This window comes from Tamandua tetradactyla, chromosome 11 (assembly GCF_023851605.1).
Source record: "Tamandua tetradactyla isolate mTamTet1 chromosome 11, mTamTet1.pri, whole genome shotgun sequence".
In the NCBI taxonomy this organism is placed as follows: domain Eukaryota; kingdom Metazoa; phylum Chordata; class Mammalia; order Pilosa; family Myrmecophagidae; genus Tamandua; species Tamandua tetradactyla.
Genome location: NC_135337.1, coordinates 6,097,880 through 6,111,641, shown reverse-complemented (window position 1 = coordinate 6,111,641; position 13,762 = coordinate 6,097,880). Strand labels below are relative to the sequence as shown.

The 13,762-nt window shown below is 44.4% G+C and overlaps 1 long non-coding RNA gene across 3 annotated transcripts in view; it reads left to right on the top strand.

Moving 5' to 3' along the window:
* LOC143649811 (uncharacterized) overlaps positions 1 to 13,762 on the top strand; it is a 127,093-nt gene that overhangs the window by 42,325 nt on the left and 71,006 nt on the right. Inside the window, exon 5 of one of the 3 annotated variants that reach the window (XR_013159198.1) lies at positions 1,547 to 13,614. The exons of 1 other annotated variant lie outside the window; for it this stretch is intronic. This is a non-coding gene — a long non-coding RNA (uncharacterized LOC143649811). Of the gene's footprint in view, positions 1 to 1,456; positions 13,615 to 13,762 lie in introns of those variants that run through there. One more of the 3 variants, XR_013159197.1, reaches the window with a different exon arrangement.

Sequence of the window (13,762 nt, the reverse complement as noted above, 5' to 3'; positions counted from 1 at the left end):
CATCTGGATCTGATGAAATGATTTGGAGGGGTGGTAGTGGTTGTATTTCCTTTCTATGGTCTCAGAGAGCTGGGCAGTCATTGATGGGGCTGATGGTTCAGGAAACAGGAAAAGAGGTGTTGGGGAGCTCTGACAGGTGTTGGGGAGTGGAGCCCCTGAATCACTGGATGTGTGTGAGGGAGTCTGAGGGCTTGGCTTTTCTGCCCTGTGAATGGCTGAGCATCAACTGGAGGTTCTGTCAATACAGCCTCTGCACTCCTAGTCCACCCTGGCGTGATGGTGCTGCTGGTGGTAGGAGGGCCTGCAGAAGCCACCTTGGGGGACAAGGAGGACCTGGCACTGGGGAGAAGGATCAGGCTCCCTTTCTGTCTGGGCTGGACTGGCCTACTTCTCTGTGTGGAGACGGCAGAGAGTGGGGGAGGGTGATGGTGTAGCCAGGTTTCCCCAGCCCAGCCACCATATTTGAAATCTAGTTTATTGAATTTACAGTAAAAGTTTTATGGGGCTTTCCTGGAAGCTTCTCATTATGGAAACTCTTGTGCTGGCAGTTTGGTGGTTGGTGTCTGGTTTGCTTGGGAGAGGTTGAGTCAGGCCTTGTCTTGATGGAAAGTTCCTCTGCCTGGGTCACTCAAGGGGAGCTGCTGCACAGGCAGGGGGCCTCAGTGGGCCTGGCAGGTTCTCAGAGGGCGTGGGCTCTCCTGGAGCTTGGGCTTGAGTGGGGTCCCACCTATTCCCTCTCTGACCATCCTCTTTAGGTTCCAGGCACCTGATCATCAGGGGGAACAGTGATAAAAGTCGCCCCAGTGATTAAAGCCATTTGCATTATTTTCTACATATTGGAGAAACTGGAGGTGCAGGTCCACTGAACACAAACAAACCAACTCCACAAAAGTGGATTTGCTGATTATAAACAGCAAGAACACAGATTCGCAGGGTCTCTTCGGGATGTAAAGTTCTTTGGCCCTGGTGTAAGATGCCCGGAGCTGCCCCTCCTTTTCCCCTTCTAAGTTCCTTTCTTAACCTTTTCCAATATCTTCTTGAATGCCTGCTTTGTACCCTCCTCACCACTAAGCCCACATCCAGGCCTCTGGATATCTGATTTCTTTAGGGAGAAGAGCAGGGGGGTTGGTGCTAGGATCTTTGAAACAGCTCCAAAGCCCAGTTTATGAATGTGGGTGGCTCTGTCATGCTTGGGCCTGAAAAGGAGATTAATGACACAGTCAGCAGCTCCCTTTGGCTATTAGTGGGACTATTAGGCCCTGTGGCTCTGGGCCACTCACCTTTCTCGTGTGTTTTTGCTGAAGCATGGATAGCATTGGTGGTCTCTTTCATTCTTTAAAACTGAGGGTTATTCACACAACAGAACATGTTGCTTTGTATTTGAATGACAAGAGTGAAAACAAACTAGGCTGTTATGGTTTATTTGGGTACTGATGTGTGCCACTTTCTGCAACAGCGTCCAGGAAGATTGCAGAAGGTCACACTCCTAGGAGGGGACGTGGTCTCTCCTCGGTGCTGGCTCACAGGCACGTTCTGATGGTTGCAGGTGTCCAAGTGTGGTGTGCATCACTGCAAAGGAGACAGTGAGGGCTCTATCACAAGGGACACCCAAGGGTAGTGTTTCATTGACTGACCTCTCTGAGGAGTGGCTGGCCTGGATCATCTCCAAGCTTCCTGACCTGAGGTTCTAAGCAGGGAGCCAGACAGGTATCGGCTTTGGAGTCTGACAGACTTGGGTTCAAGCTTCAACTATTCCATAGTCCTGGTTTCCTTCTCTGCAAAAAGAAGATGAGAAGATCAACTTTGGAGGGCTTTTATGAGGAATAAATAAAGAAACATGCTTAGAGCTCCTGGAGCTGCAATGACGCATGCACCCCTTCTTCTTCATTCCAAGTCAGTTGTGTGCCCAGTGTATGGGTTTCACGCTGAAAACAACCCTGCACTTTAAAATAGACAATCACTTGGCTTCACTGGACACCTGATGTATACACTCATGAGTGTTTGTGTCTTGTTCTAATTTCTCCCCACGGTGTTTCCAATGTGTATGTCTGATTGAGTGTCTGTCTTCGATGGCAAAGCCCTAAGGGACCCTGAGCTGCAAAAGGCACAGTTATTTGCCTCGTAATGGTGATGCTGACAACAATGCCCATTTTTGCATTTATGATTACATTTGATTTCTACAGTAGCCCTGGGGGTAGGTGAGACTACTGAGGTGAGTGGCCCCAGTTGATGAGTGACTGCCCAAGAGCACACGGGCTGCAGGAGGGACCGGACCTGGCCCAGAACACAGGCCCAGTGAGTGGATTTAGCTAGAGACGTTCTGGAATGATGCTTTCTCTGCATCTCTCCCTTTACACCTCAACATCTCCACTCCCTCCCCTTCATCGTCTCCCCATACATCCCCTGACCCACCGACATTCTTTCCCTAATGTGCTCCTGAGCCCCATTTTTTGAGCTTGGCTTGAGTTCCTATGTCCAAATTAGGATGGCTAATTGTCCATGTGGGTTATAAACAGCATAATCTAAGAGCCTAAGAGGGCTTCTTCCTTAGACCTCTCAGTCCCCTGTCTGCGGTAGGTGAGGGCTCAATTGTGGGCCAGGGTGTGTGGGCAGAGCATGGCAGATGAGCTGGCCAGAGTGAACAAAGGACCATTTGTCTAGGCATCTCCAGCCTATATTGTCTCTAAATTAATTAATATCTTCATTTATTCATGCTTCTGGCCTTCGTGGCATATGTACCAGAGGCTTTGTCATATATGGATCAGGTGAGATCCTCCCTGGCCTTCAGGATTTTGCAGTCTACTTATTGAGTCTCTGAATAGGTAAATGGAAGCACCAGAGAGTTTTCTAAAGACAGAGAGAAAGACAGAGAAAGAGAGAGACACACACACGCACAAGCAAAACCAAAACAAACTGAAAAAATAAACCACGGTGAGACCAGAGTAGGTTTTAAATTGGGGATCAGAGTTGAAAGCAAATATTCAAATGAGGGACTACAGTGGGAACCTCAGATGAGACATATAAAGGGCCTGGCTGAGGGTCATCTCTGTGGATGGGAAATGGAGAGGCACAGCTGAGCTGACTGGATGTGGCCAACTTTGTGTCTGTCTCCATGTCTTCTGGAGAAGAGCCCAAGGCTTCTTATTTTTGCGGAAATTTGGCCATTGACTGGATAGGGTGTCTGCTCTAAGGACAACTAAGCCATGGGGCAGTCAGTGACTTGGCTTGTTTGAAAAGGTGAGCTGGTCCAAGTCAGATTCCCATTTAGCTATTTTGAACCAGAAGACCCTGAGAGAGAATGGGTAGTGGTGGGGAGTGAGGCAGCAGGATCACAAGGCAGAAGGGGAGTGTGGGAGCGCAGCCAGGATGGACACTTGCAATCCAGCATTAGGAAGGAGAAGATGCTCTGAGAATTAGGACCAGTGAAGTGGGGAAAAGCTATACTGAGTACAGAGAATCAGAGAGCCATTCAGTGGAGAGAAAAGAGAGAAATAGGCTGAGAAGGAAGTCAATTTATGTTAATGGTGGAACATTAGATGGAAGATGTATAACCCCCTACTGCTGAGGGTCCCAAGGCTGCGGCAGATCCAAAACCATCCTCCAGGAGTGGTTCCTCCCAGCCCACCCACATGCCAGGCTGTTTGACTTTCCCTTGGTTCCTATGTCTATATGTTTTAGTTCCCGAGGCTGCTTAAAGTAACGCAATGCAATGGTTTGGCTCAAACAATGGGAATTTATTCACTTATGGTTAGATTCCAGGAAAACGTCCAAATCAAGTCATCGTTAAAGTGATGCTTTCTTTCCAAAGACTGGTTGCCGGCAACCCTTGGCTCCTATGTCTCATGGCAAGGCACATGGTGGCTGCTGGTCTCTCCTTTCTCTTCCTGGTTTTGTTGCTCTCAGTGTCTTGCTTCTGTGGGTTTTAAATTTTTTTTCTCTCTCTCATTTATAAAGAACTCCAGTGGTAGGGTTAAGTCCCATTCTGATTGAGGTGGGCCACATCTGAACTGAAATGGCTTCATCAAAAGGGCCTACTTAGAATGGGTTTACACCCACAGGAATGGATTAACTTTGAGAACATGTTTTTTTTTCCTGGGGTATTTTTCAGCTTCAAACAACCATGTCATGTCCCCCAGGACAAGGAGAAATATTAGCTAACCTCAGTCTCATGCAAATAAAACATTAGCCTAATTAATTTCTTAGAGAGCTGAGATGAAGACCACTGGAATGTCCAGTCTCACATTCACACATGCACACACGCACACCTTAATTTAAATGTATTTGCAGACTCAATTGCAATACAGAATTTCTGTGGTGCAAAGAAGCAAGGACATGGGGAGTGCCACGTGATGGGACATGACAGGGATTGGCAAGGAAAGGAAAGACTCTTCTTTCTGGATAGTCCAGCTGGAAGAACTGAAGCATCATGTTAGTAGATGGTGCAAATTTCAGTTGCCTTCTGGTTGTGGACATCATTTCAAGTCAAACAATTCTCAATACTTGGGCCCAGAAAATGATTTACTGGAGAATACGAATGCTATTTTCTGCATCTGATGTCAGGCAGCGTGCTGCATTTCCAGAGCAGAGGACCTGGGACCAAGATGGAAGCAACTCAGTGCTGCCCTCAGAGGCCATTTCTGGGCATTGTTTATCTTCTGTCTGTCCTGAGACATTCCACTTGCCTGGCTCTGCTTCTCCGTAATTCTTTGAATATCTCTAGCATGCACTATCTGGATGTGTCCTTTTGGTATGCATCACCTACAATTCGTTTAATGCCCTTTGAGGTTGGGGTGTTTTGTTTCCTTTGTTTTCCTGGCTCTTGCTTTCAGACTGAGGAGTCCCAGTGCTGGCACTGTCTGCTGTGTGACGTTCAGCATGGCACAAGCATGTATTTCCTTGTCTATCAAGTCAGAACAATACTATCTGACCACCCTATCTTACCAGCACCAGGATCAAATGCCAACATTTGAGAAAGCTCAATAACTGTGCATTGTGGCACTAAGTGAGGAAATGATATCATTCTCTTTTTTTGAGCAAGGATGGTGTTTTATAGTTTTTCTATGGCTCCCTCATAGACCCAACTTCTCCAGAACTTAGCACACTGCTGAGCAAATAGGAAGAGCTCAATAAATGATTGTTGAATGTGCTCATCCTTGTTCTCATCTTTGCAAACCCCTTGCTATTGCTTGTCTGGTGCTGCACAGAGGGAACTCCCCTCCCTGCAGTGCTGACAGACGGGGGACGGGACATACACACAACAGCAGAAGATGTCTGAAAGTTACATAACTTGCCAGTAAAGGCTAAACATTACTTACACATAAAGATTAAGTCTATTTTGGAGATGAGAAAAAGTGATGAGTGAATAATTGAGGTAGGAAGGTAACTTGTGGGAACAGCTTTAAGGTATAGATTGAGGCAGGGTGCAGGGGAAACAGACTTCATGTGGCTAATCTAAGGAGTCCTTCCAGAAGAAGTGGGCTTTCAGGAGCAGGTAGGTGGACAGAATGGAGGGATGGGTTTGTCAAAGAGGTAGCCAAGGAACATTCCAGGCACATGAGTGTTAATTCTGCAGGCTGAGGGGCTGAGATGCCTGCAGGTTGGCTCATTCTTCTTGACAAGCTGCAATGGCTAAGGGGTGTGTGTGTGTATCTAGATGGTAGGCAAGGAGGAAGCCAGCCGGTAGCCAGTGAGAGAGGGAGGGAGAAAAGGAGCATCTAGGTTGGGGTGATGAAGGAAACATATGTCACCTGATAAATGTCAGGTGGGAGATGTTTCAGAGGAATCTCAAAAAGAAATTATCCTGAATCTAATAATGATGCCCCAGTTCTTTTGTGTGGATTCAGAACTTGGAATTGGGTTGAAATCAGAGGAAGGGATAAGGTGAGGGCAGAGTAAATAACTCAGAACCCAAGACCCATCTAACAATTTACAGACCTCATTGGAATCTAGTTTAGACTTGGTTTAGCACCTTTTCCCATGGAGGTTTATCATTTATAGTGAGCTTTTATTTACTTGCTGCCTATTGTGAAGAACTGTCAAATCCCTAGGTTCCCATTTTTTCAAGGCCTCAGAACTGATTCATATGATCAGTTAGATCCTAGTTTTGGTCCAGGCACCTGAATGTACACACGTTGCTCAGAGAGAGAAAGCTCAGCTGGACCTTCCCTCTGTCTGAGTCAAACAATCCACAATGCTACTTCCTGGCATTTCCTTCCTGTAGAGCCCCAGACATGATCTTATCAAGGCCACTCCCTAGAAGGAGAAGGAGAGGTACAGTTCTATTTCATTCCCTTTTTCCAAATGAAACGGAAGCACTGAGCAATAAGAGGCTATCAGGATGAGACCGTGAAGTTACTGTAGAGCTAAAAATGAACTGGGCTTGTGTATGTGTGTGTTCCTCTCTGATCCTCCTAAGCTTTCAAAAGGGACATCCTGCAGATGACACAGTTTAGAAACAGACCCCATTTCCTGAGAAAGAATGTGTAAAATTGGGCAAGTTACATAAACTTTGTTAGTCCAACGTCCTTATTTATAAAGATAATTCATTGGATTCAGCAATGGATTACACTCCCTGGGTCCAATTTCTGATCCCTTAGCTGAACACTGGAGCCACCTAACCACAATGCCCACTTAGTGGGGATGATGTATGGACCAGATCTCACTCTCATTTATCCGGTTAAGTGGTGGGATCCATAAGTGGTCAGCTTAAACACCAGCTAATCTAATGGGGGTTTGTATCCTGTTAGATTTACGTTTCTAATTATGTTATTACAGCCAGGCAGAGAGCTAGCTTTGGCTGAGTACCTACTGTATGCTAGGCAGTTTTCTAGGTGCTCTACATAAATAATTTTATTGAATCAATATCACACCCCTGTGAGGGGTGTTATCAAATGAAGACTTTATATCCCCTAGGAAAATTTTACCTGGTAGGTGCTGAGTGGTAGAAAGCAATAAGATTGATATTTTAAGAGTCTAAATTGAAAGAGCCATAAAGTTGAGTATCTGCAAGATCACACTACCTCTGTCATCTCCAATTACTCTTCAACTCATTGCAGTTGGGTTTTCACCTCCACCACTGCACAGAATTGTCCAACCAAAGGGCTCACTTTAGCCTTCATTTCACTTGTTTATCTTGGAGCTGTTGTGACAAGCTATACCCTTCATATCCTTTGCCTTGAAGCTTTCTCTTCCCTGGCTTCACTCTTTTCTGGTTCTCCTTTCACCTCAGTCTTTCCTCTTAGTCTCCATGGGAAGCTGCTTTTCTTCTGCCTACTTCTTAAAAATTAGCTTTCCCCATGGGTCTGTCCTCAGCTACTTTCTCTCTTGAGGTTGAACGCTTACCTCAAAAGACCTTTTCCCTTCCAATTACTCCCAACTTCCAAATCAGCAGCCTCTTCCTAGAGCTTCACATTAATGAGTCAATTACCTCTTGGTTGTCGCTTAGGCACATTCAATTCAATGTGTTCGAAGTTGAACATGCCATGTTTCTTCCTACTCTGCTCCTCCTCCTTTATTCCTTGTGTGATGAGTAGTATTTCACCATCAAGCTTGTCACCCAAGCAAGGAGCAAGGAATTAGTCTTGACCCCCCCCCCATTGTCTTTACCTTCCACACCCAGTCTGCAACTAAATTCTGTAGATCCTCTTGCCTTAACTTTTTTCCTCCTTACTTCTCCCACATCTTGTCCCTCAATTTAGACCCTCATTTTTTTCCTGCCTTCAGTCTTATTTCCCTGCAGTTGCATCTGCTCCTTTAATCAAAGCAACCCTTTTAAATTTGCAAAATTGATTTATTCCTCTGGCTCCCTGTCATCACCAGGATAAAGGTCAAACCCTCCTTGACGAGGCTCTGCTTACTCTTCTCTATCCACCTCTCTGGCCATGACCCCTACATCTCTTCCTCTTAGTGGGGCCAGAACACCTACAGGTTGTGCTATTCTGTCTGGCAAATATAGTCTCAGTTTGAGTGTTGCTTCCCTTGGGAAGAACTTCCTTATCCACCATTTCTGTCTTTGCACATCTGTGGTCCTTGGAAACCCTCTTGACAGCAGTGATCGTTCCTTATTCATTTGTCTCCCCAGTGCCTGGCATGGTGCTTAACTCAAAAATGGCAGTCCATCCCATGTTTGTTGAATGAATGAGTAAAAGAGGGTAATGGGCAAATTAAAATCTATACGTATCCACCTGCAACTGAGGGTGATGAACACCTTTTCCTATCGCTAGAGGGCACTGTCGCCGTGTGCTTCACTGGCAGCTGAGACAAGCGTGGCTCCACCTCTAGACAACTTCTCCTTGCAAGTTATAGCCCAGCTGTCCGGCACAGCCAAAGCACACTCTCTGAGCTGCGCTGACCAGAGGTCCTTACGCTCCAGCCAGTCCCTTTATCAGGTCACTGTCATTACCTTTAGATGGACCCTTGATTTCTTTCATCATCTCTCCCTCACTTCGTGCTGCTTCTGGATGTTCACAAACTTCCACAGTGGCAAATTCAGACTTATTTTAAGAGTAGCGAATAAAATGTTCGATAATTTAAGTTAAACTCTTAATTAATGGCAAGTCCTTAGGCTGTTGTTCTTCAACTGACATAGTTGCATCTTAGCAATAGCTTCAAAGGCTTTACCCAGAAGAATGGGTAACTTAGGATGGCTATGTGTCCTGGGGGTGGGCACACTTTTTGGTGGGAAGGGTGGGATATTCTGAGTCCCTCAGATTGTACCATGTAGTTGTCTGCCTGTGAAGCTCAGCCGGACTGATGTGCTGAGGAGCATGTTTATTCAGCCCACCACACACAGGATGCCTTATGTACAGAGATAGTGGCCATCTCACAAAATCGGTGTCCAGGTTTGAACCGGGTTGTACTTCTGGTTTTTAGAAAACATTGACAAAGGAAAGTATTTTGCAGTTGCATTAATGAAGTTTCTTGTTCATGGGAAATTCTGTGCTTGAATCAACCTTGAATTATTATATTCAGATCTGTGCACAGCACTTTAAAGATAGTGGGAATTATCCAAGGATATCAAATGGAAGTTGAGCAGAATGTTGAAAGCTCTGGGAGCAGTGTTGTTTGAGAAAATGGGATCTGTATAGATTGGATAAGAAAAGACTTGGGAAAAGCATGAGGCTTTCTGTCATGTGGATACTTCTCTTTCAACCAATCTATAGTAAAATAATTTTTAAAAATGTGTTTTTCATACAAGGAAGAGACAATCTTGCTGATGGCTCAGCTCCTGGGCTTCCTTTGTAGTGCAGAGTCTAGAGAATGGGGTAAAAGAAGAAACAGCATAAAATTTAAAAGCTAGAGAGGTGAAGATTATCTACACTAATCATGCAATAAGTAGGAGGGCAGGATGGGGGTGGGGAGCTGGGGAAGGAGCGCTTGCTGATTTGGTTGGAAGTGTTCCAAAGAGGGAGAGTTTTGGAGGCTTTGTACTGTGTGGAGCTCCAAAGAGAAGTGTGGAGAAGAAGGTTGTCAGAAGCTGTGCATAGTTTTTCATTTGATTGCTTTTTAATAAGCTTTGGGAGATTCCAGGACATTTTTGGATTGCATATTCACCAATTTTTGGTTGTTAAACTGCTTTATGAATGAGACTTTGTTGAGACAAGATCACAAGGTACCCTGGGATTAGATGGGTTCAATGAGGAAGATTTTCTAATAACTAGTCAAGAATAGGACAGACCCCTTCAGGTCGTGGGGCAATGGGTAGCTCTCAGGGATTTGTGGAGATGTTCTGCATTGGGTGGAACATTACAATGGCTTCTAGGATCTTGTTAAATTCTGAGAGTTTATAACATCATGAAAATGACAAATTTCTGGACAAGTTTGAGGGCCCACCTGCCTTTTCCATCATCTGACTTGAGTTTATGAAAAATTGGGGCTATACAAGGGAATTGATTGGCCCCCTGACCTAACTGGGCGGTTCTTTTCTGGAAGCTAATTTAACTCTAAGAAACCCTGGCTCCCTAACAAACCATGAAATCTCACCTGTATTCCTGTGCCTACAGTCAGAACAGTTAAATAACAATGCAAGTGTTCAGCTCAACAAACCTCTGCTGAGGGCATTCTAGACCGGGTACAGTACTAGGAGCAGGAATACAATTGTCACTGAGTCACGATCCTTGCTCTAGCTGTGGAAGGGAGAGCCATGTGTGCAAATAATTACAATGCAGTATCACAGGCATGGAGAGCACAGGTTTAATGAGAGAATAATGGATCTATTTGGGACATGAGGGAAAATGTGACTGAGCAAATGATCCCTGAACAAGGATTTAAAGAGCAAACAAGAGTTTATTAAGTGAGTAAGGACAGGGAAAGGGTATTCTGGGAAGCTGAGGCACCATGGGTCAAAGAGCAGATATAAGAAACTCAATAGTGTATTAGTTGGCCTGGAGCCCAAAGGTTTAGTTGTGAAGGTGTGTGATATGAGACTGGAGAGGGATGAAGGGCTTTGCATTCCATGCTGAGAAGCTTTTAGCTTTATCCCATGTAGATTTTGAACCCTGAAGCATTTTATTGGTAAACACGTGGAAGAGAGATCGGAGGGATGTGATTGAGGGTGTGCACATGGGGACATACAAATACATATGCACATGGTCCAAATGAAGTCAACTGAAAGGTTCAAGGATGTGGTTTCTAAACCATTGTTCTATCTCCTAATTGTTTTGCCAGCTTCTCACGGAATTGAAAGATCATTTAGCTCAGTTCTCTCATTTGGCATAGGAGGAAACAAGGCCCTGAAGGGGAGAGTAACTTTTCCAAGGTTGCACAGCTAGGGAGTGGCAGATCCCTTGGTTTCTTGACTCTTAATCTAGCATGCTCGTCATGATATCAATCAGCTTTCTGTGACTCTCCACTCATCACAGGACAAAGTCCGTGCTTTGGGGAATGGGAAATGTTAGCAATTTGTATACAGCCATACCTAGGGACAGCATGCCTAGGGACACCTCTGTGGTTTGCCTAGAAGGTCCTGATGTCCATTATTTTCTTAAGGAACACCTTAAGGACCTCCTTCTTTAAGATTCAGTGCAAATGCGCTCTCTCACCTGAAGCAGTTCCTTACCTCAATGTCTTCTTTGGGCAGAACCAATCATGCTTCCTCCCTGTGTCCAAATAGAACCTAATAAGGTCATTTTAGAAGCCTGTTGCTCTACAAGCTCTCTGATAGCAAGCATTGACTTTATCTGGCTTGTGGGTGTAGCTCTAGTGCAGACAATGGTGCCCGACCCGTAACAGGTATCCACAACATCTCTGTTGATGACTAAGTTGATGAACATGTGAATCAGGAGTCTGTCCCTGAATCCCTCTGTATGGATCCGTTGTAGGTCGTTGGGCCTCATGTGCGTGGTTTTCTTCATTTATGGCAGCTGATGTTGATGCTCCAAGCAGAAATGCTTTAGGGTTGGGAGCCTTCTGCAGGTTTCTTTGATCAAAAATAGAGAAGATGATGATTCGGGTTCATTGCTCTTTTGTCATTCCTCTGTGTTATGTTGACTCTGGGAAGTTAATTTCCCCAGGACACCTTCAGCATGGAGGATTTTTTTTTTAGCTACCAAGGACCAAAGCTATTTTTGTGATTTATATTTGCTTTGGGTCTTTTGGGGAAAAAATGTCCTTTTCTTCCCCTTCTAAATTCCTCCTTCTCTCTCCTTCTCCCTCTCAAATTTCATGCTTGTTTAGTCTTGTTTAAACAATTAGCTTCACCTTAAGGAAGCCAATACTGGAGCCACTTTGGAGAGTGGGACCAGAAGCCTCACGACTGCCCCAGCTAATTTTTTTTCTCTCTTATGAAAAGAGTCTTTTCCATCCTAGTTCTTCTGCCAACTGATTAACACCTTGTGATGAAGCTCTCCGGCTGAGCATCTCCCTGGGGTTGGCTCCTGCAGGAGGGAGATGAACCTTTGCTTAAGGGAGAAACCATTTACTTATTTATTTATATTGCATTTGATTAAAGTTTCTTGGGCTTGGCCCAGGCCAAACTGTGAGAGGGTGAACCTGGGGACTGGGTGGACCTCAGAGGAGGGAGTTTCTGAGGCTTGTGAGGAAACAGCAGTTTTACCCAGATTATAGAATGGAAGTTTTTCACTTCTTCCTGCCTGGGCAGGATAGATTCCCCCCCATTGGCTGGTTTCAGTTTTGCAGAAACCTTAGCTTCCTGGGGCTTTCTGTGCAGTTGCAGTTGGTGGCTCTTGGGCAAAAGTTTAGACACAGCACAGAAGTCAAGTGGTATTAAGCAGGGATGGTAGCTCCTTCCTGCACTTCAGGGAGGTCTGAGAGCAGAGAAGCTGGGGAGTAACAGTGAACTGTCAAGTCGAAATTCAGAGAATGATTGCAGGGGAAAGGAAAGGAGCTGGTATTTGTGGATAACTTTGCAAGTGTGAAGGATCATGCTAGGCATATTTTAAATGTATTTTCATTTAGTCCTTTCGATGACCACTAAAATGTCTTGAGCTCCTACCATGCATATCTCTTATATTATCTCATTTAAGCCTCAGAGAGGTTACTGTCATTTTCCTTTACAGATGTAGCACTGAAGCTTGGAGAGGTCAAGTTTGCTAAAGAACTTGCACAAGATATGACTTCCAGGGGTGTCAACGTGGGGCAGAAATCCTAGAATGAGCTGGGACTCAGCATCAAGGGACTGAGAAAATCTTTTCAACCGAAAGGGGGAAGAGAGAAATGAGACAAAATAAAGTGTCAGTGGCTGAGAGATTTCAAATAGAGTCAAAAGGTTATCCTGGAGGTTATTCTTACACATTATATAGATATCCCCTTTTTAGTTTAAGGTGTAGCAGGCTAGAGAGAAGTGCCTGAAACTGTAGAGCTGTGTTCCAGTAGCCATGTTTCTTGAAGATAATTGTGTAATGATACAGCTTTCACAATGTGACTGTGTGATTGCGAAAACCTTGTGTCTGATGCTCCTTTTATCTATGGTATGGACAGATGAGTAAAACCTATGGATTAAAAATAATTAAATTATAAGGGAAACAAATGTTAAAATTAAATGTACATATATATATTGGGTAGATGGAAATGCTAGTGGTCAATTAGAGGGAGGGGTATGGGTTTGGTATGTATGAGTTTTTTCTTTTTATTTCTTTTTCTGGAATGATGCAAATGTTCTAAAAAATGATCATGGTGATGAATACACAACTATGTGATGATATTGTGAACCACCGATTGTATACCATGTATGAAATATTTGTATGTTAAGAATGAATGTGCTTGCCTGTTGTTTTATCAATAAAAATTAAAAAAAAAAACCAACAAAAACTTGCCCAAGGGTGGGAACCAGACCAGGTTCAAAATCCTGTGCTCTTTTGCCAAATTTGCCTACCCAGGCAGGATGTCAAGGCTTTCAAAATTGTAATGTCTTTTCAGAAAACCATAAAAATATGATTTGTTGAATGACCTCAAATGAACAAGGTACAATTTCCCCAGCAAACAAGTGATGGTATTAAACGAATGCATTTAAATCACAGCCACAAGCTGAGTGGCCCATGAAAAAGCGAGTTATTAAAGGACATGTGTAACATATGTTTGTTTCTGCATTTTCTCATTAATACTTTCTACTCATTCATTTATTTTGTCTTATGCTAGTTTTTTCTAACAGGCAAGTGGTAACAGGCACTGAGGGCTGAACAAAAACTTGGGGGAGGGCGGGCCGCGGTGGCTCAGCGGGCAAAGTGCTTGCCTGCTATGCCGGAGGACCTCGGTTCAATTCCCGGCCCCAGCCCATGTAACAAAAACGGAGAAACAGAATACAATA